At 35.4% G+C, this 27,272-nt stretch overlaps 1 pseudogene across 1 annotated transcript in view; it reads left to right on the top strand.

The window, feature by feature from the left end:
• Nucleotides 1–27,272, top strand: part of LOC309857067 (small ribosomal subunit protein uS5 pseudogene) — a 290,623-nt pseudogene that overhangs the window by 11,660 nt on the left and 251,691 nt on the right. The gene's annotated exons all lie outside the window — the stretch shown is intronic.

The following is a 27,272-nucleotide window of genomic DNA, read 5'->3' as shown; positions in this document are numbered from 1 at the left end:
ACTGACAAAAGCTTGGAAGCAACCAAGATATCCTTCCATAAGTGAAAGGTCAAAGAAAGTGTAGTACATGCAAACAATGGAATATTATTTAATGCTAGAGAAATGAATTACCAAGCTATGAAAAGATATGGATATAAATATTTAATAAATATTTGATTTTAGGCTTCTACCAGTCTATCAATAGTATTAGTATATTTTAACAGTGAATGCTCAGCATTCATGAATTTACCTAATAAAACATTTTGGGTTCAATATTTTAAATACTTCAACCTCTATGATTATATTCCTAATAATTTTGAATTGGGGTAAATAAACCTTAATTTTTTGTAACTTGTTTCTTATTGCAAGAGAGCTCAATGAAATTTTAGAAAATAAAAATTTACAAAAAAACAGTTTAGTTTATTATTGCCAAATAATTTAAAACTTTATCTTATATTCAAATACATATATTTTTCTAAATTGATTTATATGCTACTAAAACCAAAAACTTTTAGTTATACTAGATTTCATATCCTGCAATCAATGCCAGAAATACATCTGGCAATGATTTGTCTTAAATAGAGTTAAGATGGGTGTTATTACAATGCAAGATGGAAACAAAGACAGTATAACAATTGGTGTTACATAACTTTTCCGTTTTGATCAAGTTACTAATCTACAAAAGGCTTTTATCAGTGACAGACTTGGGACTTTAACAAAACTTTTAAACTAGCATGTGCGACTCATTCCTAGAAAACAACACAATCAATAACACTTTATTTAGATTAAATCATGACTATTTCTCCATTTGAATAAAAAAGGTAGCAACCCCAATAAGTTTATTGAACATGAAAAGTTGAAATGCTATAATGCTCCTAAGGAATTAAATGATCCAGTCAAGAATAACAAAAAAAGGATATAAATTACCAAAGTGTTTGTATAATTGTAATGTACAACTGCCCATTATCGTTCCATAGTGTAGGCTTGTACAAGAACTCTATAAAAGAACTCCACTTCTAACCTGTGGAAAATATGTTCCCTTTTCCCCTATATACAACTATTAAGCCATTCATTTAGCTTTTAAAATATCCACTTAATACAGGCTTTTTACACATTTGAACAGGCAGCAGGGCTCTATTCTTATCGCTTACATCTGAAGGATAGACTTCTAGCATAAGAGGTAAAGCCCATAAAGGAGCCCAATAATAACAACAAAATACAGTTTAGTGAGCCCTTACAATCTGCCAGCTACCTTTCTGAGAATACTTCAATTAATAAAACATATAAAATACCTGACCACAAAGAGCTCACATTCTTTTGAAATATAATAGTGAAATAAACCAATAATAGAGGGGCACCTGGGTGGCTCAGTCCATTGAGTGACTGCCTTTGGCTTGGGTCATGATCTCAGGGTCCTGGGATGTAACTCCCCAGCAGGCTTTCTAGGCAGTGGGGTGTTTTCTTCTTCCTCTGCGCACCCTCCCAATTCTCTCTCTCTCTGTCTCAAATAAGAAAATAAACCAGTAATAGAATAATGATTGATGGTTGATGGTGTTAAGTGATACAAAGAAATGCAAGAAAGGTAAAAGCCATTGGGGAATGCTGGGATGAAAGTTAATTTTATTTTGTTTTGGGTGGTTACATCTCATTTATGAGATGTTATTTGCACAAAGACCCAGGAAGTGAAGGAGAGTGTTATACAAATATTAAAGGAAAAGATTGCTCTAGGCAGAGCAAGTAAGTATATAGACTTTGTGTGAACAGCTTGTCTGTTACTTTTGAGGAAAAGCAAGGAGGCCAATGAGGAGTTCATAGTGGTGGAGAGAGGAAGAACGTATTGATGTATGACCTTCTAGTACATTGAAACGCCTTCAGTTTTTATTTAATATGAAAGGGGAAGATACCAAAAGTCTTTCAACAGGAGAATAAAATCATATGACTTGATTTTTAGGTTAAATTGCTGTACCAAAATAAATTTGCAGGGAGAAAGGAGTGCAGTATGTGTGGAAGTGGGGTTATCAATCAAGTCAATAATTCAGGAACATATGATGGTGTTTTTAGCATGCTGGGTGGTAATAGAAGTGGTGAGGTATGGTTTTCATTGTGTATATATTTTGATGGTGAATATTCTGGTGAACAGGATGGGGTATGTGCAGGACAGACATCAACATTTATTTTACCTGCACAAACAGAAGGGTGGAGTCTTCATTCCCTGATATGGAGAGAACTCTGAGTTCAAATGTTCTTTCTCATTAAATGGCATAGTGATGATGAGGATTTAGTCAGACAGTGAAAGAGAGCAGTAAGCATAGTGTTAAGCGGTAAGACATTATAATACATTGGAACATCAAAAAACGTTGTGTTGGATCATCTGTTTATGTGAGTAAATAAATAAATAAAGCTTCCTGGGGTTCTGATAGAGGTAAAGAAGACTGCTATATGATCCAAAGGGGCATGTGCACCAAATGTTTATAGCATTAATATCCACAATAGCCAAACTATGGAAAGAACCTAGATGTCCATCAAGAAATGAAATATAAATATATATATATATATATATATATATATATATATACACAATGGAATACTATTCAGCCATCAAAAGAAATGAAATCTTGCCATTTGCGTTGACATGGATGGAACTGGAGGGTATTATGCTTAGCAAAATAAGTCAACCAGAGAAAGGCACTATCATATGATCTCCCTGATATGAGGAAATGGAGGTGCAATGTGGGGGGTTTGGGGAACAGGAAAAGAGTAAATGAAACAAGATGGGATCGGGAGGGAGACAAACCATAAGAGACTCTTAATCTCACAAAACAAACTTAGAGTTGCGGGGGGGGGGGGAGGTTAGGGAGAGGGTGGTGGGGTTATGAACATTGGGGAGGGTATGTGCTGTGGTGAGTGCTGTGAAGTGTGTAAACCTGGCGATTCACAGACCTGTACCCCTGGGGCTAATAATACATTATATGTTAATTAAGAAGAAGAAAGAAGAAGAAGAAGAAGAAGAAGAAGAAGACTACTATAAATCAAATGCTATGGTTTTCAGCATAGAGTGTGTAATCAGGCATATTTTATTAAAGTAACCAAGTAAAATGAGGTCGAAAATTGGAATAACAGAAAACATAAAAATCAGAGATTTTAAAAAGAGATATGGGACAGTGTAGAGAATATAGTCAATGATATTATAATAGTGTTATATGGTGACAGATGGTGGCTATATTTGTAGTGATCATAGAATAATGTATGGAGATATTGAAAACCTGAAACCAATGTAACACTGACTATCAACTACACTCAAATAAAAAAATAGTAAAAGGAAACATTTTAATTTAAAAAGATAAAAAGAGGGACTAGAATTTGAAAAGTGAATTTCAAAAAGAGTAAAGATGAGGCTAAGACATACTCTGAACTTTGAGGAAAACACCATTTTGAAAATTCTTCCCATTTTGAGAAAACTCAAATGAGTCAATACCATAAAAGAACCCATTTTAACCGAGAGATGTAATGAATGCTCAAGAAATAATTTTATGACAGAATAATTCTTCCCTATGAAACAGCATACAGAAACCCGGGGAAACACCTGGAAGCAAAATAAACTATACTGAAAATAAGAATTAGGAAAAAGATAAATGATGAAAGATAAGAAAATTAGACCTGTGACAGAGACCTAGTGAAGAGAATTTTTAGCTTGTGGTTTAATGTTTTTGAGGATAATCTAGAGTTCATAACTGCCTTGAGGCAGGCTGGTTGTAGGCAGTTTAGGCAGACCCCTAAGAGAGGCCTACTTTGGGCAGGTGGTGTTGGAGGAGGCCATTGGGCTGGACAAAGACAAATCCAACCATTTGACTAAAGTGTCTGTGAAGATGTTGAAGTCAGATGCAGCAGAGAAAGACCTGTCAAACCTAATCTCAGAAATGGAGATGATGAAGATGATTGGACAGCACAAGGACACCATCAACCTGCTGGGTCCTGCACACAGGATGGTCCTTCGTACACTATCATGGAATATGCCTCCAAAGACAACATACAGGAGTACCTGCAGGCCCAGAGGCCTCCTGACCTGGAGTACTGTTACAATATCAGCCACAATGCAGCAGAGCAACTCTCCTCCAAGCACCCGGTATCCTGTGCCTACCAGGTAGCCTGAGGCATGGAGTACCTTGCCTCCAAGAAGTGCATACACCAAGACCTGGCCACCAGGGAAGTGCTGGTGACAAAGGACAACATGATGAAGATCTCAGACTTCAGCCTTGCCAGAGATATCACCACATCAGTTACTATAAAATGAGAACCAATAGTGGACTGCCTGTGAACTGGATGGTCTCTAAGGCCATGTTTGACCAGATCTACATCCACCAGAGTGACTTCTGGTCTTTTGGGGGTGATCCTGTGCAAAATTTTCACTCTGGAAGCCTCCCATATCCTGGAGTGCCTGTGGAGGTGGTTTTTAAGCTGCTGAAGGAGTCATTTGATGGATAAGCCAATAAGTGCACCAGAGAGTTATACACAATAATGAGGGGTGGCTGGCATGTGGTACCTTCAAGCTGCTGGTAGAAGACCTGGATCATACTGTGGCCTTGACCTCCAACCAGGAGTAACCGGACCTGTCCTTGGCCCTGGAACAATACTGTCTATGCTTTCCCAACACCCAAAGCTACACCTGCTCCTCAGAGAAGAATTCCACCTTCTCTCATGTGCCGTTGCCCAAGGAGGCCTATCTGCCCTGACACCCAGCCCAGCTTGCCAATGGTGGACTCAAATGACTAGTATCCCTATTACTCCTGTCCAGATTCCGTCATAAGCTGTAACCCTTACCCCCCACCTTCCCTGCAAGACTCACTGCCTTCTCCTTTGTCCCTTTCCTACTGGCAGGAGCCAGCTGCCTATTTGAGGCCTTCACCCCTTGAAGTTCACCTCTCTTCCCCTTCCTCTTCCTCCTCTTTACAACCTGCTCATGAAAGAAAGGAACAGAGAGGCAGGTACTTGCTCGTGGCTACTTCCTTCCCTCCCATATGTTGGACCAAGACCCTCCCTGTCATCTGGTACTGCCTAGATGTCGAGGGAGTTGGAGATGAGGCATGCCAGTGAAAGCTGTCAGAGCTTTCCTGTTTTGGTTTTGTCTGCTTAGCATAACATGTAAGACTGAGTTCTGGTGGCAGGGACCTAGTCCTTGGGGCTATAGCACTAGTGAGGGGAGGTCAACTGCTCTGGGCCTTGGCTAAGAGCAAGCCCTGCTCCAGAGATATGGTGCCAAGGGCTTATTAATTTTGATACTAATTTGCTTTGCTGACCAAATACCTGGTATCAAAAGATGGGAAGGCAAAGACTGGAAGCAGTGTTGTGACCATGGGGTCCAGCCCCAAACTATGAAGAAAACACAAAGTGTATAAATCTGAGTAAGTATATATTTACACACCTTTTTAAATAGGTTGTTATCAAAGATTTAATCAATGGGTAATATGCTCCTCGTGGCTGGGAAGCATCAGTTGCCATATATTAAAAACAAAGAAAAGAGGTGTCTGGGTGGCTTCCTCCAAGAAGTGTCCCTTCTTTTCAGGTCATGATCCCAGGGTCCTGGGATGGAGCCCCACATCAGGCTCTCTGCTCAGTGGGAAACCTGCTTCTCCTTTTCCCTCTGCCCTGCTTATAGTTCAACTTCCTGTCTCTCTGTCTGTCAAATAAATAAAATATTAAAAAAAAAACAAGAAAGAAACAAAATGTTTTTAAAAGGTCTTTTTTTTTTTTTAATTTTCTAGGGGTGCCTGGATGACTTAGTTGTTTCAGCAGATGTTTGCCTTTGGCTGAGGTCATGATTCCAGTGTACAGGGATCCAGCCCTGCATGGGACTACTTGCACCCCAAGGAGCTTGCTTCTTCCTCTCCCTTTGCACATGATTCCCCCTGTTTGTGTGCTTCTTCTCTCTCTCTCTCTCTCTCTCTCTCTCTCTCTCGCTGTCAATAAATAAAATAAAATCTTTTATTAAATAAATAAATAAATAAATAAATTTCTAAACCTACTTTCAGTTTAAGTCCCTTAACAAAAATTGCTACTGCTTCATTAATAAAAAAAAGATAATTTAGAAAGATTCTTCCAGAGTTAAAAAGTGGTTTTGTTTCTTTGTCAGGATTCAATATAGAAGTGCTTTAAAAAGTAAAAGAAAAAATATGCTATATTAACTCTAATCACACTATAACTTTGGTGGTTATATCAAGATAATGAAAAGTGATTTTAAAGCAAATTTCATTATCAGACATAAGGATCAAGTCAAAATTACAGAAGAGTAAAAGGATGAATTCATCAGGGAGTGTAAAAATTCTTTTTTTTTAAAAGATTTTATTTATTTATTTGACAGAGAGAGATCAGAAGTAGGCAGAGAGGCAGGCAGAGAGAGAGAGAGAGGAGGAAGCAGGCTCCCTGCTGAGCAGAAAGCCCGATTCGGGACTCGATCCCAGGACCCTGAGATTATGACCTGAGCTAAAGGCAGCGGCCTAACCCACTGAGCCACCCAGGCGCCCCAGGAGTATAATAATTCTTGACTTTTAATACGTAACAACAGATTTGGGGATATATAGGGAAAAACTAAGAACAAAAATCATAACTTCTACCTTGGACGACAAATGGAAAATAATTTCAACACCCTTATTTTAAGATTACATAGACAAATGGTCATCACATTGGTAAGATATGTAAGACTTGAACAAAATGATCAACTAACTAGATATGCTTGATATTACATTACAGTAACGGAACTAACTGAGGTCAGTCTTTGGTGAATCACAGAAACAGGTGGAGTTGTCAAACAAAGGAATCTTTGTTTACAACATACAAGGAGTTCACAGGGAATAAGTTCCAAAGCCTTGACTGTTTGAACAGGAGAGAGATTTTTATTTAGTATTTAAAATGAATACTCAGAAGGGAGAGTTTTATTATCCCGTGTATGGTTGGTCATAAGGTTGTGGATGCATGCACATCCACATATGTATTTGTGCAATATGTATTGCATGTTCACCTGAATGAAGCTTGTATTCCACCGAGGGCAGAAACGTCAACGTTAGAATAAAGCAGAGGTAACTGTTGGACAAGGGAAAGGGACTCTGCAGGCTTCAAGAGCAGATAGAAACTAGATGGGGTCTTGGGCTCATTTTCTGGGACAAGGAATGCAAGGCCTTGATTGCTTTTGAAATAGCACTAGGAGTTTTACCACTGATTTATTGTCTCAATAGCTTAGGCTATTTCCTGGTCTGGTGGTGACTGTTAGTTTTCCCATTGCCTTGTTCCCTCAAAATCCTTAAGGAGTGAGGTTTTTGCATTTCTTTTTAAGAACCTCCCAGGAAGTTTTGGAAGAAGTGTGCTTGGGCAAGTACACAGGTGGGGTATAGATCATTGAAAATAGCTGGGGACAAAAAATGACTTTTCTTATGTCAGGAAAACTATATCTCTTCTTTAATTTTCTAGGAACCTCTAACTCTTTCTGCTGATGTTACCAGCAGGCATCTGAGATATTACTGATTGTTCTCTTGAACCTAAGGAAAAGGAAATGTAGAAAGCAAAAGACAAAACTTTAAAATCTATCCTCCAACTCATCAATTCACTGCAGCCACCTCTCTGTCTTTCCCTTTCTCTTTTTCTCTCTTTCTCTTTCTCTCTCACTTTCTCTCTCACATACGCACAACACACGCAAATCAACTTAAAACAATTTTTAATTTTCCCTATTCCATTTTAATATACTTGAGGCATAATCATTTTCTCAGTAAATACAAGGAAAAAAAATCTAGGATTTCATCATTCTGTGTGATTAAAGTATTGAGGAATTTACTTCCAATAGCACTTATAAAAACATATTTTATTTAAGGAATATTATATAATCATGTGCCTGCATTTTTCTTATTCTCCAACTAGTGTTATTTGGCAATTAATATTTTGTCAATCAATATTCCCCTATACCTGAATGTGTGGGCAGTGAGAGATGAGTTAGAGGCAAGGATGGTGAACACTCCCAACAACTGCAGACTACATATATCTTAAGCCATGATTTTCTTTGCAAAGGTCAACATTGATAATGTTCTAGTCATACCTCCGTGTACCAGGAAAGAAGTAGCATATTTCTTGAAAGACACAGCTATCAAAGCTCCATTGAGAAACCATAAAGATGGAGAAGGGTTTTGCAAATTAAATATCTGATAATGGACATCTACTCTGATTATTTAAAAATGAATAAAAATAAAAAACCTTACTAATAACCAAACAGAGTATCCAATTTTACATGTGAAGGAAATAATGGAAGAGACATGTCACCAAAAGTATATGGATGTCTTATAAGCACATGGCCAATTTATCAACATTTAGACAATAAAGAAATACAAATTAAAATCATAATGAGACATGCTTACATATCTATTAGAATGGCTAAAATTATAAAGGCTAATTGTACTTGGTCTGAGCTAGATTGAGAAGCAACAAAAAATCTAAACTGTTGTTGGCATATATCATGATACAACCACTTTGGAAAATAGTTTCAAAATTTTTTTAAATGAAAAATATGTTGCAGTTACACAAATAGCCATTTTATTCTAGGCATTTAACCAAGAAAAACAAACCCTATGTTCATACAAGGACTTGTATATGAATTTCATAGCAGCTTTATTTTTAAGAATTAAAAACAGTGGAAATGTTCATCAATGTCCATCAATAGAGCAAAGACAATTGGAGAATCTCAAAGTAATGATGCTGAGAAAAGAAAATCCAGGCAATGAATAGTATATACTGTGTGATTCCATGACTACAAAAAATCTAAAATACAAACTTATATATAGTCACAGTCATCAAATATATGGTGTGATTTTAGTGCCTTCTTCTGTGCTCCCATAACTTCCTACACTTGAATCTCCGAGCATTTCTTACACCATGTGAAAATATGAACTCTTTCTCTTTATTCTGTCTTACTAGAATAAGAATCCTTGAAAGTTTATGGACATTTGAACTCTCAGTTATTAGCAGAAATTCTATCACACAGTAAGTTTCCAAATATAAAAGCCAGAGTTTTACAATGACTTCTAAGCTTTACATGATCTAGCCACTCATTTAACCTCTGTGACCTCTTTCCCTGCTACTCTTCAGTCACTCACAGTGGCCTCCTTGCTATTCCTCAGATATGCCAGGCATGATCCAACCTTATGGCCTTCAAGATAGCCAATTCCTTTGTCTGGAGTGACCTTATTGCTGATAGTTCTGCGCAAATTCATCACCTTTCCATACATTTGTTCAATTGTCAGCTTCATTGTAACTACCCTGATCTTTCTATTAAAAATTTTAACTCCCCATCCCCTGCCTAGCAACCTTGATTTTTCTCACCCTGATCGAATTTTTCTTTTTCCCCATTGTACTCTTCCTTTTTGAATGCACTATGCCATTTTTATTAAGGTTTATAGCTTTGAATTGTCTCACCCATGAAAATAAAAGTTCTACAAAGCCAAGTATTTCATTTACCAGTGTAGTCTGAAGTAATATCTGCCCTATAATAGTACAGTACACAACTGGTAAATTTCAAAATAAATTAATGTTGAGAGTATACTGAATTTCATAAGTCATTTCAATATTTTTTTCCAAAAAAATAAACTACGTAAAACACACCTTAAATTTACTTTCAAAATATTTTATAGCATATAATGGACAATATACATAAGCCTTAAAGAAACAATCCTATAATTAACCATTTCAAACCTACTTAAAAACTGCATAATACCACACTCTTAGATCCTCTTTGAATGCTCTAAAATAACCCTTCAAAGGAAATACATTTTTAAAAATCACAGATTTGGGGCACCTGGGTGGCTCAGTGGGTTAAGCCGCTGCCTTCGGCTCAGGTCATGATCTCAGGGTCCTGGGATCGAGTCCCGCATCGGGCTCTCTGCTCAGCAGGGAGCCTGCTTCCTCCTCTCTCTCTGCCTGCCTCTCTGCCTACTTGTGATCTCTCTCTGTCAAATAAATAAATAAAATCTTTAAAAATAAAAATAAAAATAAAAATCACAGATTTTTTGGCAAATAATTTAATCAAATAAAAGTTTCATTCATCTATGTAGATCAAAATAAATGTTTTTAATAAGCATGAAATTATAACTCTGAAGTGTGCTAAAATGAAACCACCTGCTAAGGGTGAGAGAACAAAAATAAACATCCTTTTTCCAAATAAGAGGAATTTATTACCTTTGAATCAAAGCATGTGGATTTGTTTTAACTGGCAATAAAGCAATATGGAGACACAAACCATAGAAAGTCATATTTTAGATTTCCAAAAGACTTCTAAGTGAAGAGTATACATTTTTTAATTGCTACATAATGCTACATAATGACAAGATGACAGGTTGTGACAAATAGCATTTTAAAAGCTCTACTCATGGGACGCCTGGGTGGCTCAGTTGGTTGAGCAGCTGCCTTCGGCTCGGGTCATGATCCCAGCGTCCTGGGATCGAGTCCCACATCGGGCTCCTTGCTTGGCAGGGAGCCTGCTTCTCCCTCTGCCTCTGCCTGCCACTCTGTCTGCCTGTGCTTGCTCTCGCGTCTCTCTCTATGACAAATAAATAAAATAAAAAAATCTTTAAAAAAAAAAAAAAAAAAAAAAAAAAAAAAAAAAAGCTCTACTCATAATGGAACGGAAGATGTCATTTCCCTATAATTTTATATATGTCTTTAATTGACTATATCTGGATACAACATATTACCAAACAGATGTTCATCAAAGACTAAATCATTTTTAATGGAACATAATAATTTGAACCTACATCTATTAATCATCTTTTTCGATCTAACATTTATAGTCTCGCTAAACATTTTATCAGTTGTTGACAAAATTCAAAATAAATAGGATAAAAAGTCGTGTTTGGGGGCGCCTGGGTGGCTCAGTGGGTTAAGCCGCTGCCTTCGGCTCAGGTCATGATCTCAGGGTCCTGGGATCGAGTCCCGCATCGGGCTCTCTGCTCAGCAGGGAGCCTGCTTCCTCCTCTCTCTCTGCCTGCCTCTCTGCCTACTTGTGATCTCTCTCTGTCAAATAAATAAATAAAATCTTTAAAAAAAAAGTCGTGTTTGGAAAAGTAGATTTCTTTTCAAATTGGCATTTAAATGAAAATATTTGCTGATATTTTTAAAACTTTAAATGTAATTTTATATATATCTGACCTATCAGATGATATAAAATTTTTGGAGAAAATATGACATATTTTTTTATCTTGGTTGAAGGTATTAATAAAGAGCAACTGTTTGTATTATTTGTATTGTGATATCTTAGTTAATAAACATGAATAACTGGTATAAAATATGTTTTTTTTTAAATTTTATTTATTTACTTGACAGAGATCATAGGAAAGCAGAGAGGCAGCCAGAGAGAGAGGAATGGAAGCATGCTCCCAGCTGAGAAGAGAGCCCACTGTGGGACTCAATCCCAGGAACCTGGAATCATGACCTGAGCCGAAGGCAGAGATTTTAACCCACTGAGCCACCCAGGCGCCCTAAAATATGTTTTTTTTTTTTTAATATAGAAGTATAGTTCTTGCCAAAATATGGAACTAGCTGGAACTGAATGCCTCCTTCAAAGTCAGCTCTGGAGAAATTATGCAAGTGTAATATGGAACTATTTCAGATATTAACCAAAAACAAAGAAATGATGATAAACGCCTTAAAATACTCAAAGTTGCCCTTGACTGGTATGTTTCAAGCTCTATTCCTGGTTTGAAGACAGGTTTTAACAGGCCTGTCACTGTAGAAATCCGCTGGATGTTTAGAGGCTATCAGAACTGTACAAAACCTTGAAGGGGTAAAGACTTGAAAATTCTTTAGAGAGATTAGCTCCCTAAGGCATTATTCCTCCACACATTTTCCTCCAATCAATTAAGACTGATGGATGAGGGGCACCTGAGTGGCTCTCTCATCACGTGGGTGGTGGGTTAAGCCTCTGCCTTCATCTCAAGTCATGGTCTCTGGGTCCTGGGATCCAGCCCCACATCGGGCACTGCTCCAAAGGAAGCCTGCTTCCCTCCCTGCTTGCCTGCCTCTCTGCTTACTTGTGATCTCTCTCTCTCGCTCTCTTTCTCTCTCTCTGTGTCCAATAAATAAATAAAATCTTTTAAAAAAGGCTGATGGATGATAAATTATGAAAACTGCTCCCTCCAAATGATGCTTCTTCATAAGGATTTAAGAATTTAAAATTGAAACTTGACCGTAGGATTTATCTTATAGAATAACATCAAGTGAAGGCAGTTATTATTAGTTCTGAAGTATTGGTGATTCTGAATTCTTGGCCTCATTAGTAAATTTATTTTTAAATTCTCCCATGGAGTGGTGATTGGCCTTCAGTCTTTCATTGATATACATCATTGGGTCAAATGAGATGTGTGTGCCCAGAACTATATATAATCTTTTTTGTATTTCACTGGAGATGGCATTTCTGAGTTTTGTTCAATTGAATTTGGACAGATGTTTTAATAGTCACTTCTAGAGTTGGCCCTGGAGAATATCTTCCTTTTTTTCTCTTCCCGATTCTCTGAAAAACCCTGACTAATTCACATTATCACAGTAATATCATAATTCAAGTTTTTCCAAACACTATAGCTGCAAAATAGAAGGAAGCTACTCAGAATGGAATACTATTGTGAATGATTGAGAAAGAAAACATTATTATAATTAAGCTACCAGGTTTCAATGTATTTTATTGTTGCTTAGGAAATCCTAGTATACCCAGACTTTACAGAGATTTGATGATCCTAAGAAGAGCTGAACTTATGGACCAAAATAACTATGCACATAAACAGTACAATTACTTACCTAAAAAATATGATGTGGTTAACTTTATATGCCAATCCAAGTGTTATTGGAACAGGAATTTAAAAAATAGCTTAGGGGTGCCTAGGTGGCACAGTGGATTAAGCCACTGCCTTCAGCTCAGGTTATAATCTCAGGGTCCTGGGATCAAGTCCTGCATCAGGCTCTCTGCTCAGCAGGGAGTCTGCTTCCCTCTCTCTCTCTCTCTCTCTCTGCCTGCCCTCCGTCTACTTGTGATCTCTCTCTGTCAAATAAATAAATAAAGAAAAACTTAAAAAAAAAAGAATGACTGTACTTTTAAAAAATAGCTTAAAAGGGGCGCCTGGGTGGCTCAGTGGGTTAAGCCGCTGCCTTCCGTTCAGGTCATGATCTCAGGATCCTGGATCAAGCCCCACATCGGGCTTTCTGCTCAGCAGGTAGCCTGCTTCCCTTCCTCTCTTTCTGCCCGCCTCTCTGCCTACTTGTGATCTCTCACTGTCAAATAAATAAATAAAATATTTTTAAAAATAGCTTAAAAGTATATGATAAAATAATGATATACATATACAAGGAAAAGAAAGATACTATACTGTGAATATAAATTAAGTGAAAATTGTTGAAATAAAGAATACAATAAATGGAGACTAAGATGAATATAGCTGTAAAATGAATAAATGAGTTGGGAAAAACAAACAAACAAATTAATAACTTCTGCCCAAATACAGCAGAAGAGAAAAAAAAAATAAAGAAAATATTTAAATAAGTACTGAGATAAATTTTGGAGAATTAAAGAAAGATAAAAGATACCAGACTTAAAATGATGCCAAACATGAGATATCAGAAACAAAACAAAACAAAAACTACACACACAAAAAACCACTCATATACATTATGGTGAGTTTTAAGAATATCAAAAACAGAGAAGAGCATAAATGATGCCCAAGAGAAGAACAGATCACCTAAAATGTACAAGAATAATACTGACAGCACAATTCTCAATAGTAATAGCATATAAAGAGACAGCTGGGAGTTTTTATAGATGGAAAAGATATTTGAAACTAGGTATTATACATCAATCCAAATTATTGATTAAATTTGAGAGCACAGTAAAAATACAATGAAGCATGTTAGGTCTTAGAACATTTATCACACAGAGACACACATTTTGGAAAACTTCCTTGGAAGACAGCTCAATTTAGATCGAGAAAACAGAATTATGTACTCAAAGGCACATTTTGAAGGAAGGATTGAATATAGTCTGCACTGCAAATATTCTTTAATCATATGTTCTGAATTTCCTAAATTTAAGAAGTATTTGTTCAAATATTTACCTTTAAATAAATCCTAGGAGACTTTTTCTTGGATTCTGGCAAATCAGTCCATTTGGATACAAATCTTTTTGTCACTGATGGAAATTTTGATAGCCCTTAACTGTGGAATGCCTAATGTATTGTTACAGCAATTGTGATTTGCCAATACATGGGTGATGTGTGTGTGTTGTGTGTGTTTATTTTTATTTTTGATGGTTTAACTCTTCTATGAGATTTTTAAGTAGACATGATTTTAATAAATTATGATTTGTTGAAATTTATCTGAGGTCATATATAATAAAATGAAATTTGTGTGAACTAAAGAAGTGCATCTCCATTTTTTTTGTTTTAAGAGTAGACTGGTCTTTAAAAATTGTCCAAAGAAGTACATTATATTCATTATTAAATTTGATAATATACAATAAAGTATTTATGGTCATATTGGACCATATCAAATTCTACTATTAATTCATATTAATAATTACCATAAGAGGAAAAAGGGATATTTTTCAAAATAATAAAAAATTAGTGTATTTTTCAGAAAATGATATAGTGTTATTCACTGAACTGAGGGAACAAATGTCAAAGTCTAACACAGTTTACAGAATGTTTTAACATAAATTGAAATTTAAATCTGACCAAATTTCACAGTTTTAAGTAAAATGATAGCACTTTATATCCTTGAAAAGTGGTAAGTGACCCAAAACATGGCTTAGAAAAACAAATTTAACACTACACTAGTCTGAGATGGTTAAGTTATGGTACAACTTGCCATTGTGTATCATCAAATGGTATATTTTTTTCTTTTGGGCTTGTCATTATATTTTATTTTAGCCATTCTGGTAAGTGTGTAGTGATATCTCAGTGTCATTTTAATTGCATTTCCTTGATGTCTAATTATGTCAAAATATATTACTTTGATGTTTAATGCTCTGAGCTTTCTCAGTTCAAGACCATGAAGCCATTTAGGAAAAATACAGTTGCAGAGGCACTCATAGACCAACTCTTATTTCGAAATAAGAAGAAACATTACTACCCATTCCAACAAAAAATAGATTTGTTATGCAGCAGGGATTTTATAAATTACCTACACAACTTATATAGTAAGATGAAATGGGACAGGCGGCTTCTTGCAGCTATATACAACATCATTTTAATTTCAATTTTCAGTATAATTTTTCCAAGGTATACACAGAATATATATTTAATGTAAATTGTGAACATTTTAAACTCTGTATATGGAAATTAGTCAATTTTAAGTTTATAACAATCAAAATTAACGGAAGTTTATTTTAAATTAGTTAGCTTTCTCTGCATTGCAAGACAGAATAATCAAGAATTGGTAAGAAAAAAGTAATCTCTGTAAAATTACCGGGGGTGCACTATAAAGTGTTCGGTAACCGATCAAACTCACAATTTGGATTGAATGGCAAGTGATTTTTAAAATCTGGAACTCATTGTCAATTTTTTTTTCTTCATTGTGTCTTAATAAATTACTGTGTTCATTTGCATGGAAGTGAAGAAAAATGCATGACATTTCATCTCAACACTAACACCTTTAACTGGCAACTCTGAATGTACTTTACAGCAGTGTAACAAAGTAAAGATCAATGATGTTTCATGAAATATCTGTTATAATTCTCAAGGAGATAGGGAGTTTGTGCAAAAATGCAAATCACTTTGCGACTAAACACATTGTTTATTTCAGCTAATTTTAAGAAAATATGCTGAGAATCTCTCAAAAAAGGAAGCAATGATTTAGGTTTGCCTTCAAACTCCTTATCTAATCCTGAACCAACAGCACATAGTTCAAAGAGCAACTAATTTGAGTAGCTCCAATTTACACATTTCCTAACAATGCTTAATTTAGTGGAATTTCTGTCCAATTATGGTAATTTGATGTAATGAAAGACAAAAGTTCAAAAAGATCATCCTTAATTTATATAGATGCCAAACTCTGCATTTTCTGAATGACGCCCAGGAACGTATTTTCAAAAACAAACAAACAATGCCAGAACCACTATTAGGTCATCTCTAGGCAGAAAGTGACTCAGAGCTTACATTACTCTCTCCCTGAAAGTATACTGTAGGCACTGAAACTACTACCCTGAGTCTGTGCTATCAAATTCCTTAAGTTAGAAAGTTTTAAAACCCGTCTGTGTGGGAGTATTTCATTTACAGATAGAGATTTGGTTGTTTATACATTTTCATACTTGATTTTTAGGATGTAATAACTATGTTTTAAAATTCATGGTGGTTTTGAATACTGTTGGATAATTGAGCTAAAATGGTATATCCATTCCTCCTAGGAAACAGAAATTATAGAAAGGTAGTGCTTTTCAAATCTGACATCATTGAGTCATTGCAGTTTCATATAAATGCAATAGGAAAAGTGTCATTCATGTTTATGATATTTTCTATAAATAAATTAGAATGTACTGGAGGCCTGATATAAAGTGGGATGCCTAAACTTCAGTAAGATCTTGTTTTCAATTCAAAATAAATTTTATTTTTTATTTTTTTATAATGTCCCTCAATTTCAGATAAGCACCCCCATAAGGTCCACTCCGTTTTTTTTAAGATTTTATTTATTTTATTTGACAGATAGAGATCACAAGTAGGCAGAGAGGCAGGCAGAGAGAGAGGGAAGAGGAAGCAGGCTCCCTGCTAGGCAGAGAGCCCGATGCGGGGCTCGATCCCAGGACCCTGGGATCATGACCTGAGCCAAAGGCAGAGGCTTTAACCCAATGAGCCACCCAGGCGCCCCCAAAATAAATTTTAAATTGAATTATGCACCTCTAAGTTCAGAGACAATAAACATCAACCAACACAATTAATAAGTTCTATTTCTTGAAATTTCGGGAACATTGATAGTCTCATCTCCTGGAAGAACAACAGCTAAAATTTTTGGTCATGGATTCTTGCTAAAATATCACTTTCCCAAAGAAAATTAATGTTATGAATTTTTATTGATTGTTATTGATCATGAAGAATATAACAACCATGATAAAAAGAGTAGGAAAAACATGATATCTCATCTGTAAGGGCATGTGGAAAGTAGGAAATGCTAATAAAAATAACTACCATTATTTCCTAAGTTAACATAATATAACAGAACAAAAATATTTCAAAACAATGTTTTCTTTTTTTTTAAGATTTTATTTATTTATTTGACAGAGAGAGATCACAAGTAGGCAGAGAGGCAGGCAGAAAGAGAGGAGGAAGCAGGCACCCTGCTGAGCAGAGAGCCCAATGTGGGACTCGATCCCAGGACTCTGAGATTATGACCTGAGCCGAAGGCAGCGGCTTAACCCACTGAGCCACCCAGGCGCCCCCATAACAATATTTTCTAGGCTCATTCTGATAACTCTTTTCTACATTCAAATTTAAAGGTTGAGGCATGTGATATATATTACACAAAAAACATCCCAAGGAATTCGTTAAAAAAAAACTCTTAATAAAGAACAAATCCAAAGGAATTTCTTTTCTAATTTAATTAACAAATTATGAATCGACTTACCTATTTCATCACAGTGTATCAGGCAACAATAATATTTTTTAATCGTCACACCTGATGCAATAGTTATCATCTTTCAGACATACTGATCACGAACAAGCAAATAAACAAGAGCACCGTAGCTTAAGATCTACCTGCATAAATATAGGCTACTTCAGACAATCTCTTCACCACAACATAGAAATGAATAGAAATCATACATGCTCTGTATGGACATACAGATGAGATAGAAGGGGATGGATGTTAATATATGCAGAATCTTTATTAATTACATTGTAAACCATAATATGGAAAAACAGAATACAATTTTAGAAATACCCAGGTCACCATCATTGTTTTATTTTTATATGTGAAGATAAGAAGTTTAATAAACAATCCATGACTATTCAACTCCTTATATTTTGAAAATTTTAGTAAAAGTAACAAACCTAGCACCTAGAAAATTATACTTATCTGCAACATACAGCTTTGCCAGCATGGTAGAGGAAAAGCAAAACAAAATAAGTAAGAAAAGTTTAACATTTCACAAGAGATTTGCTTTTATTTTTTATTTATTATTTTTTATTTTTCATTAATTATTTACTTCTATTTTCTACTTTATTTTAATGAAAATGTCATGACCATAACATAAGAGCAGAATTAAACCAACATGAGAAATTATTTTTTCATAAGTTAAAATAAACTAGCTTGGTGATTAATTCAAAATATATTACAAACTTCAGTGTTCTTGAAGTAAGTATCACTGCATAAACAAATGAGTCAGGAGTCATAAACTAATGATGATTCTAAATGTTATTTAGAGAGACATTCTGTACTTAATATATTTCAAATATTCTACACAAGGCAAAGTGGATCCAAGTAATCTGTAGGCAAAATAAGATTTTAGAGAAGTATATATTTCCAACAGTATTTATAAAATATTACCTTTATGTAAGGCATCATCCTGGACTTTGTGGAAAACACACAAAGGAGTAAGAAGTGGCCCTTCAAGAAACATATACATGAAGCAGCATGTCTTCTCTAATTAAAAAAAACAAAACATTGTACCAACTGACTTTACTGAAACTTTATATTTATTGCTCTCATTTTAGGTCATAGTGTCCTTCTGCATGCAGGCTGCTATAACGGACATGATATAGACTTAATAGCTTATAAAGAACAGGAATTTATTTCTCACAGTTCTAGAACGGAGAAGTTCAAGATTAAGGAATGGGCAGATCCAGGGAGAGCCCACTTCCTCATAGATGGCTATCTTCTCACTGTAAACGTACATGATGAATGAATCAAGAGAACTCTCTGGGGTCTCCTTTAAAAGGACTGTAATCCCACTTATGACCTAATCACCTCCCAAAGGCCCCTAAGTTTTAATACTATCACTTCCAGAGTTAGATTCCATAATATGATTTTGGGAGACATAAACATTCACACCATAGTATATATAAACAAAAAAAGACACAAAAACAACAAACAAAAAAATTATTTTAACTACCTATTATTTTCAACTACATAAACTTTTAATTTGTTTCTATATAATATTAAATAACTCATTTGAGTGATTCACTTATATCCAATGCATCTGAGTGCAATTAAATTTGCTTACCCAGCATATCCAGAAGCATATTTCTTCAGACTATCCCATTCCCCACCTTACAGGATTTACCACAATTAGAAGACATGGGATAGAGGATAGATAGATAGATGTATACATAAACACACTTGTACATACACATATGCATATTTTTTCCTGTTAATGATACTCATGCAAATAAAATTTAAGCTCAAGGAAACCTGTCTTGTGTGTTACTTAATATCCAGTTTTTAGTCAACATCCAAAAACAAATAATCCAATAAAAACATGGATAGAAGACATGAACAAGTGTTTCCCCAAAGAACACATTCAAATGTTCAGTAGATACATGAAAAGATGTCCATCATCATGTATCATCAGGAAATTGCAAAGCAAAACTAGAAAGAGATACCACCTCACACCTGTCAGAATGGCTAAAATCAACACTACAAGAAACAAAAGGTGTTGGAGAGGATGTGAAAAAGTAACACTTGTGGGGGCTGCCTGGGTGGCTCAGTGGGTTAACCCTCTGCCTTCAGCTCAGGGCATGATCTCAGGGTCCTGGGATCAAGTCCCACATCGGGCTCTCTGCCAGGCATGGAGCCTGCTCCCTCCTCTCTCTCTCTCTACTTGTGATCTCTCTCTGTCAAATGAATAAAATCTTAAAAAAAAAAAAAGTAACAATTGTGAACTGTTGGTGGTGATGCAAACTGATACAGCCATATTTGAAAACAGTATGGAATTTCCATAAAATTTAAAAATAGAAGTCCTTTGTGATCCAACAATCCTGTTGGTGTGTATTTACCCAATGAATATAAGAAAACTTATTCAAAGGGATGCTAGCACCCCTATGTTTATAGCAGCATTATTTATAAAGCTAAGATATGGAAAGCGCCCAAGTATCCATCAATTGATGAATAAATAAAGAATAAGTGGTATCTATATACAATGGAATATTATTCTGCCATAAAAAAGACTGAAATCTTGCCATTTGCAATAACATGGTTGGAACTAGACAGTATAATGCTAAAAGTGAAATAAGTCAGTCAGAGAAAGACAAATACCTTTACTCATATATGGAATAAAAGAAACAAAACAAACAAGCAAAGGGGAAATAATAAGACATAGAAAGAGAAACAAAGCAAGAAACAGACATTTCATTACGGAGAACAAACTGATGGTTACTTGAGGGGATCTGAAAGGAGTGATGGATTAAATAAGTGATGGGGGTTAATTAGAGCACTTGTCATGATGAGCACTGAGTGCTATATGTTATATTGTACACATGAAACTAATACAACCATATATGTTAACTAACTGGATTTCAAATGAAAATTTTTTAAAATCCCAGTTTTTAGCTCACATTCTGGCTTACAAAAGGGATTTAGTCAGGAATTTGGAGATTAGTTAATGAACAAAAAAGTGGTGAACAGGCAGTTGTTAGATAAAATTACTATCCTTTCTGGCATGATCTTATACCTTTTATCTAGAAGTATTTTTAGCACTTTAGATTCTTCCTATTTTATTTTGAGTCATTAAACAAAAATTTCCTCAAAGGACCTTAGACTCCATCCAATTTGAGCAACAGTGTGAGAGAGGAAATGGTGTCAGGAGGAAAAAAAAAAAAAGATGAATCTACTTTTGTTTACTAGTGAATGCATAGTTCTTCCACAGAAGAAGCTCTAAATGGTCAGGGCTCCAGCTTTATATGTGTTCAGTCATATGTTCAGAAGTAGGTAACACTATCAAAAAATATAAAGCATCTGAGATTATTTTCCCTTATTTGAAAGCTGGTGTATGAGTCTGCCGTAGTTTCTTGGGTGTTGATAGAAGACGCAGACTCATGGTTCAGAAATAATATAGTTTATTATTCACAGCAATAGAGGTAGCTAGAATATTAACAGTATTTGTGTGTGTGTGTGTATTTGTGTTTGTGTGTGTGTGTGTGTGTGTAGGGATGGGAGTTATATATCAGTTCTGAGCCTCAGTTCCCACAAGAAGAATCAAAACAGAGGCAGATAATATTTGCAAACACAACAGGTTAAGTTAAAAAAAAGATACTATTTCTGTCTTCCAAGTCTATTCAATACAACCATCTTCAAAGGATGGCCTAGAACAAATAATAAATGCAGAAATGTAAGCAACCAATTGAAAAGTGTCTCCCAAGAAACACACTTTGAGAGTCTTCATTTGACAAAAATACTATAGGATATTACATGGATCAGGTGCATTGAATACTGGAAGGTTAAAATTACAAGGGACCAAATATTTTTAAGCAGTTCTGGCATCCAGTAGAGTTCAAATAGGTTTTATAAGATTGAGGAAAGAAGCCATCAAAACCTGGGCCCAGGGGCCCCTGGGTAGCTCAGTGGGTTAAGCCTCTGCCTTCGGCTCAGGCCATGATCTCAGGATCCTGGGATCAAGCTCTGCATCAGGCTCTCTGTTCAGCAGGGAGCCTGCTTCCCCCCCACCCTCTGCCTCTTTGCCTACTTGTGGTCTCTGCCTGTCAAATAAATAAATAAAATCTTAAAACAAAACAAAACAAAACAAAAATCCTGGGCCCAATTTTCCCAAAAGTATGATTCTGATTCTAGTCTCTATGATGTTATCCCTTGAAGACAATGCCTCTAATTGAGTTGAATTAGTTTACTAAAGAGCATACCCCCATTTTTTGTAGGAGATGAACAATATGCAAGAGGCAAAATGCCACATGGAAGCCACCTGGTCTTCAGTGGAATATAGAATCAGTTCCTTTGGGATGAATTTGTTCCACATTTGACTTCCCACTTAAGGGAAAATAAGAGTGCCTTCTAATAGATTTTAAATAGGAAATGACAACGGAAGCTTATACAAGATTATAAAATGGGAAATTTCATTTAGATAAGCAATCATTTCAAAGTCATCTTCTTAATATTACAGACTCTTCACATAATCATAATTTTATTTTGGTATTATATGGTAATTTCAAATATAGTAAATATAAAGAATTTACCTCTGTAATTATAGCGAGTCTGGTCATAGTTTAATGGCAACAAAACTTCAATTTATAAGTATGGTCTACCAATTATTAATACATTTGGAAATGGTGTGTCATCTTCACTCCACTTGTCTCACTAAAACAGTGAGCCAAAAAAAGTAGGTCCAAGCTGTTTACTATGGTCAAAATGGGTTGCTTTTGCACTTGGTAAAGAAGCAGTCATATTTTGGAAGAAGAAACTGAGGCTATTAATATTTTCAACTTATTTTCAGAAAAGGAAAGAAAGGATAATCTAAGCTAAAGCCAAAATCTTACACAACGTGGCAGGAGAATGATCTTTTCCCAGATAAAGGGTTTTTCATCTTAGCCATGTTAGGAGGAAGAAGAGATGAGACATTGTGGACTTGACTAACGTTTGTACACTGTTCAAAAAGTTTTCAAAATAATGTGTATTATTTTTCTTCTTTTAGTTGAGACAAAAACAAACAAACAAACAAACAAAAAACACTAATGAGCTTACTCTTAAAAGGAGGTAAACAAGAAACTAGCAAAGATTGAGTGTTAGGTATTGTCCCCCTCCTTTTTTTTTTAATTATGTTATGTTAGTTACCATACAATACATCATTAGTTTTTGAAGTAGTGTTCCATGATTCATTGTTTGTGTAAAACACCCAATGCCCCATGCAATATGTGCACTCCTTAATACCCATCACCAGGCTCACCCATCCCCACATCCTTCTCATCTTTAAAACCCTCAGTTTGTTTCTTGGAGTCCATAGTTTTTCATGTTTCATTTCCCCTTCCAATCCCCCCACTTCATTTTTCCTTTCCTTCTCCTAATGTCCTCCATGCTATTCCTTAGGTTCCACAAATAAGTGAAACCATATGATGATTGACTTTCACTGCTTGACTTATTTCACTTAACATAATCACCTACATTCCCATCCATGTTGATGCAAAAGTTGGGTATTCATCCTTTCTGATGGCTGAGTGATATTCCATTGTATCCATAGATCACATCTTCTTTATCCGTTTGTCTGTTGTAGGGAATCTTGACTCTTTCAACAGAATGGCTATAGTGGACATTGCTGCTATGAACACTGGGGTGCATATGGCCCTTCTTTCCAGTAAAATAGAGCTAGCCTATGACCTAGCGATTGCACTACTGAGTATTGACCTCAAAGATACAGATGCAGTGAAAAGAATTAGGTATTCTTAAAGCACAAATGCAGGGGATAGAAGTTATGGTACAGAAGAGGGAAGGGCAACCATATGGCAGAGTAGAATAAAGTAGCTCAGGAAGAAATTAGTCATATCCAGATATTGTAAGGCATGTGGGGTTGGCAGGGAGAGCACGAGAAATCATGAGAGAAGAGAGAGAAAATGGACCAGGCAGGAGAGGTTTATAACATTTTAACATCTAAGGTAAGCATATGCAAAGCAGAATAGGGAAAGAAATAAAAGTTTTTATAAGACTCAATACATAAGGAATAACGTGGAGGACACTGGGAGATGGAGAGAAGTGTGCTGGGGGAAATCGGAGGGAGAGACAAACCATGAGAGACTGTGGACTCTGAGAAACAAACTGAGGGTTTTGAAGAGGAGGGTGGCAGGTGGTTGGGTGAGCCCAGTGGTGGGTATTAAGGAGGGAATTTATTACATGAAGCACTGGGTGTGGTGCATAAACAATGAATTTTGGATCCCTGAAAATAAACTAAAAGAAAAAAAAGACTGACTACAGACATGGACCTCAGTGTAACACAGATATGGAACTCACTGTAATACCAGCCACTTCCCACCGACACACACAGACTATGATAATAATAAATAATAATGCAATTAAGAAAATTGCCTGCCAAATAATTTTTCCTCTTTTTTATTTTTATGATTATTATTTTTATTTTATTTTTAAAGTTTTTATTTAAATTCCAGTTAGTTAAAATAAGGTTAATATTAGTTTCAGGTGTACAATATAGTGATCAACACTGCCATACAATGGCTTAAATAAAAAAATGAAAAAAAAATTTTTTAAAGATTTTATTTTTAAATAAAACCTCTACACCCAAGGTGGATTTCAAACGTACAACTCCAAGATCAAGATTTATATATTTTACTGACTGTTCCAGCCAGGCACCCCAACAAATAAAAATTTTATAAAATTGTTGAGTTTGTGGGAGTCTCATTTGCTTAGTCAGTTAAGTGTCTGCCTTTGGTTCAGATCAGGATCTCAAGAGTCCTGGGATCGAGCCCCATATTGCTCATGCTCTCTCTCTCTCTCTCTCTCTGGCTTTTGCTCTTAAATAAATAAATAAAATATTTTTTAAAAAATTGTTGAATTTGTTTAACTAGTTTTAAACTAGTAGACAGAGATGAAGATAAAGTATGATGTCATGGCACAGAATAATACAACTTACACTTTTTTAAAAAAAATGTGCAATGCAAGTTACCTCACTTCTTTTATCACCACACTGGGACTTTCCCTACTGAGTTGTTGTAATGTAAGGACCTATTTTATATTTTTATATTTTAGCAAGAGGCTTTCATTGAGGTTAACCCTTAAACTGTCCTTGTTCCCCTTCCCCCAGGGGATTCACTTAAAAACAAGTCCTGGAAATCAGCTCCAGTTAACAAAGCCCATATACAAGGGTGGGTCAGGCCAGGTGGAGACATCAATGAGCAGAAGGGGAAGGGCGGTGTTTGCATATTGTCTCCCTAGATACTAATGAGTATGCCCCACTCCTCTGCTCTTTGGGAACCTTTTTGGCACTAATCCTAATCAAGGTGTAATAGGCTGGGTCAAATGTCTATACTAGGGTAAATTGAACCTCAATTGGTCACCTAGCCTCACTGTGGAGTTTCCTGTGTGTGTTAAAATCTCATTGGTCACCTGTGCGTGGCCAGGCCTGACTGCATGGCCTTTGCCCTTAAAAGCTAGACTGTGAAACAGCAAAGGGTTGCCTTCTCTCATAAGTGGTGTGGCCCCAAACGTTCGGTTAGATTCTTGATGCTTCGCATGAAATAAAGCTTTGCTTGACCTTTGCTTTACATCAGTCTCGCTCCTTTAATCATAGACCCATTATTGGGGCATAACAGTATTAATCTTAAAGTTATAAGTCCACAATGCATCCATCATCCATTCTACCCCTTAACATTCCCCTTTGGACAGATCCATGATCTAGAACAAGCCTTATTTTATAGTGCCTTTTAGGAGATTTTGGCTGCTGCCTAAATTGCCTACTTTTCTCTCACCATTACCACGGAAATTGGGTCCACTGAAACAAAGGGGTAGTGTAAGAAATTAACACTTCCATAAATCTCTTTAAATAATAAAGTATAAGATAGTGATACCTTTTTTTCTGCCACATAACCAATTCTTGCAAGAATAAGGTCATATAAAAGAATTTACAACACATGCTAGCATTATCCTACTGGACCCAGATCATTTGTATGTTTCTCTGTCTCTGAGAAATGTAGTTATTTACATGACTGAAACCTGAAAATTGTTTGATATGACCACTAATATCACCTTCTTTTTTTAAAGCCTGTTTAAGGCTTCTGTAATACATAGGTTTTTAAAAAACTTATTAAGCATCTTGTATATATCAAACACTTTAAAAATCTCTGCTTTAAAAAAAAAAAAACTCTACCTCAATGGAACTTTGAGTCTGAAAAAGATACAGGCAATATACAAGGCAACAGATAGAATAATTACATATTTGATTATATACTCTGAGGATGTCACATTAAATTGATATGAAAACGATCAGAAGGATCTGGATTTCTTGTCAAAATTTTTTGCCTTACAAAGAAATTGATATTTAGGGAAAGTTGTTACTGAAAGAGGTCCTGTGTCAACCAAAAATGTTAAACCATGATCTCGCTAAATTTTCCAGTTGTGATCATTGCTTTGTTTAGCTGTCTTCTATTAAGACTGAATTTAGTAATTCAGTCTCAGATTCAGTAAGTCTTTTTTTAAAGATTTTATTTATTTATTAGAGAGAGAGAGGGAGGGGCAGAGGGAGAGGAAGAACCAGACTCCTTGCTGAGCAGGCAGCTGATGCAGGACTGGATCCTAGTACCCTGGCATCATGACCTAAGCTGAAGGAAGACACTTAACCAACTGAGCCACCCAGGCACTCTAGACTGTAAACTTCTTAAAGGTAAAAAAGTTTATTCTTCTAGTAGTTCCACAGACATTTCTAACATCCATAAGAAAGCATGTACTGATGTAAAATGCCAGCAAATCAAATTATTTAAAAAAGAAAGAAAGAAAGAAAAGATATATCTGGATAAAGAGAAAAACAGAAAATCTAATAATACATTGAATTATTAGAGCAAAGAGTGGAGAAAGAGAAAATAAATATGAAATAGAGATTTCCACTAAAAGAAAAAAATTGAATAAGGCAGGAGATTTAGAAAATTATTATGACAGACTTGAGAAAAAAATAAAATAGGAATTTTTAGAAAATAGCAATAAATGAAAAGGTAAATTGTTCCTACCTTTATAATATTAGCTGTTTGTTGTTGTTGTTGTTGTTGCTAATTTACCTATTTTAGCTAATAAACAAAGAAAGGTTTCATTTAGGAATAAGGTTTCTATGTATATATATATATATATTTTTTTTTTCCATTTAGGGATAAGGTATATATATATATATATTTTAATTTTAATTGTTAGAAAATGTGTCACAGAAAGTGTTTAAACTTTAAGATACAGATGCAACATGTAATGAACTGCATTGTTTGAACGTCTAATTTGTAAATGCTGTTAGAGGAAACTTGGTGGAAATGTTCCTATGTGCTTGTGTTTCTGGAACTAAGTATATTTATTAATAAGGAATAGTTTAAAATTATGAAATGACCAGGAGTGGACAATTTTCCTAATCCTATCAGCTCTTTGCAGCTCTTTTATTAGCCCCCTTCAGGAATATCAGCTTTTTTATCTAATTAAATTTTATATTAATGTGCTTTTGACTTTTGGCCTTTCTCTTCCTTCTGCTCTTTTTTTTCCCCTAAATTACATGTTTCTGTTTAAGAGCTACTATCAATTCTTTGATATGAATTCTCAACATCAATTTACTAACTCCAGAGATGAAGGAGCATCAATATTTAGAAGCGAAGAATACAAAG

This window comes from Mustela nivalis (assembly GCF_964662115.1).
Source record: "Mustela nivalis genome assembly, contig: HAP1_SCAFFOLD_315, whole genome shotgun sequence".
Lineage (NCBI taxonomy): Eukaryota > Metazoa > Chordata > Mammalia > Carnivora > Mustelidae > Mustela > Mustela nivalis.
Note: the sequence above shows the minus strand (reverse complement) of the source record. Positions and strands in the feature narration are given on the sequence as shown.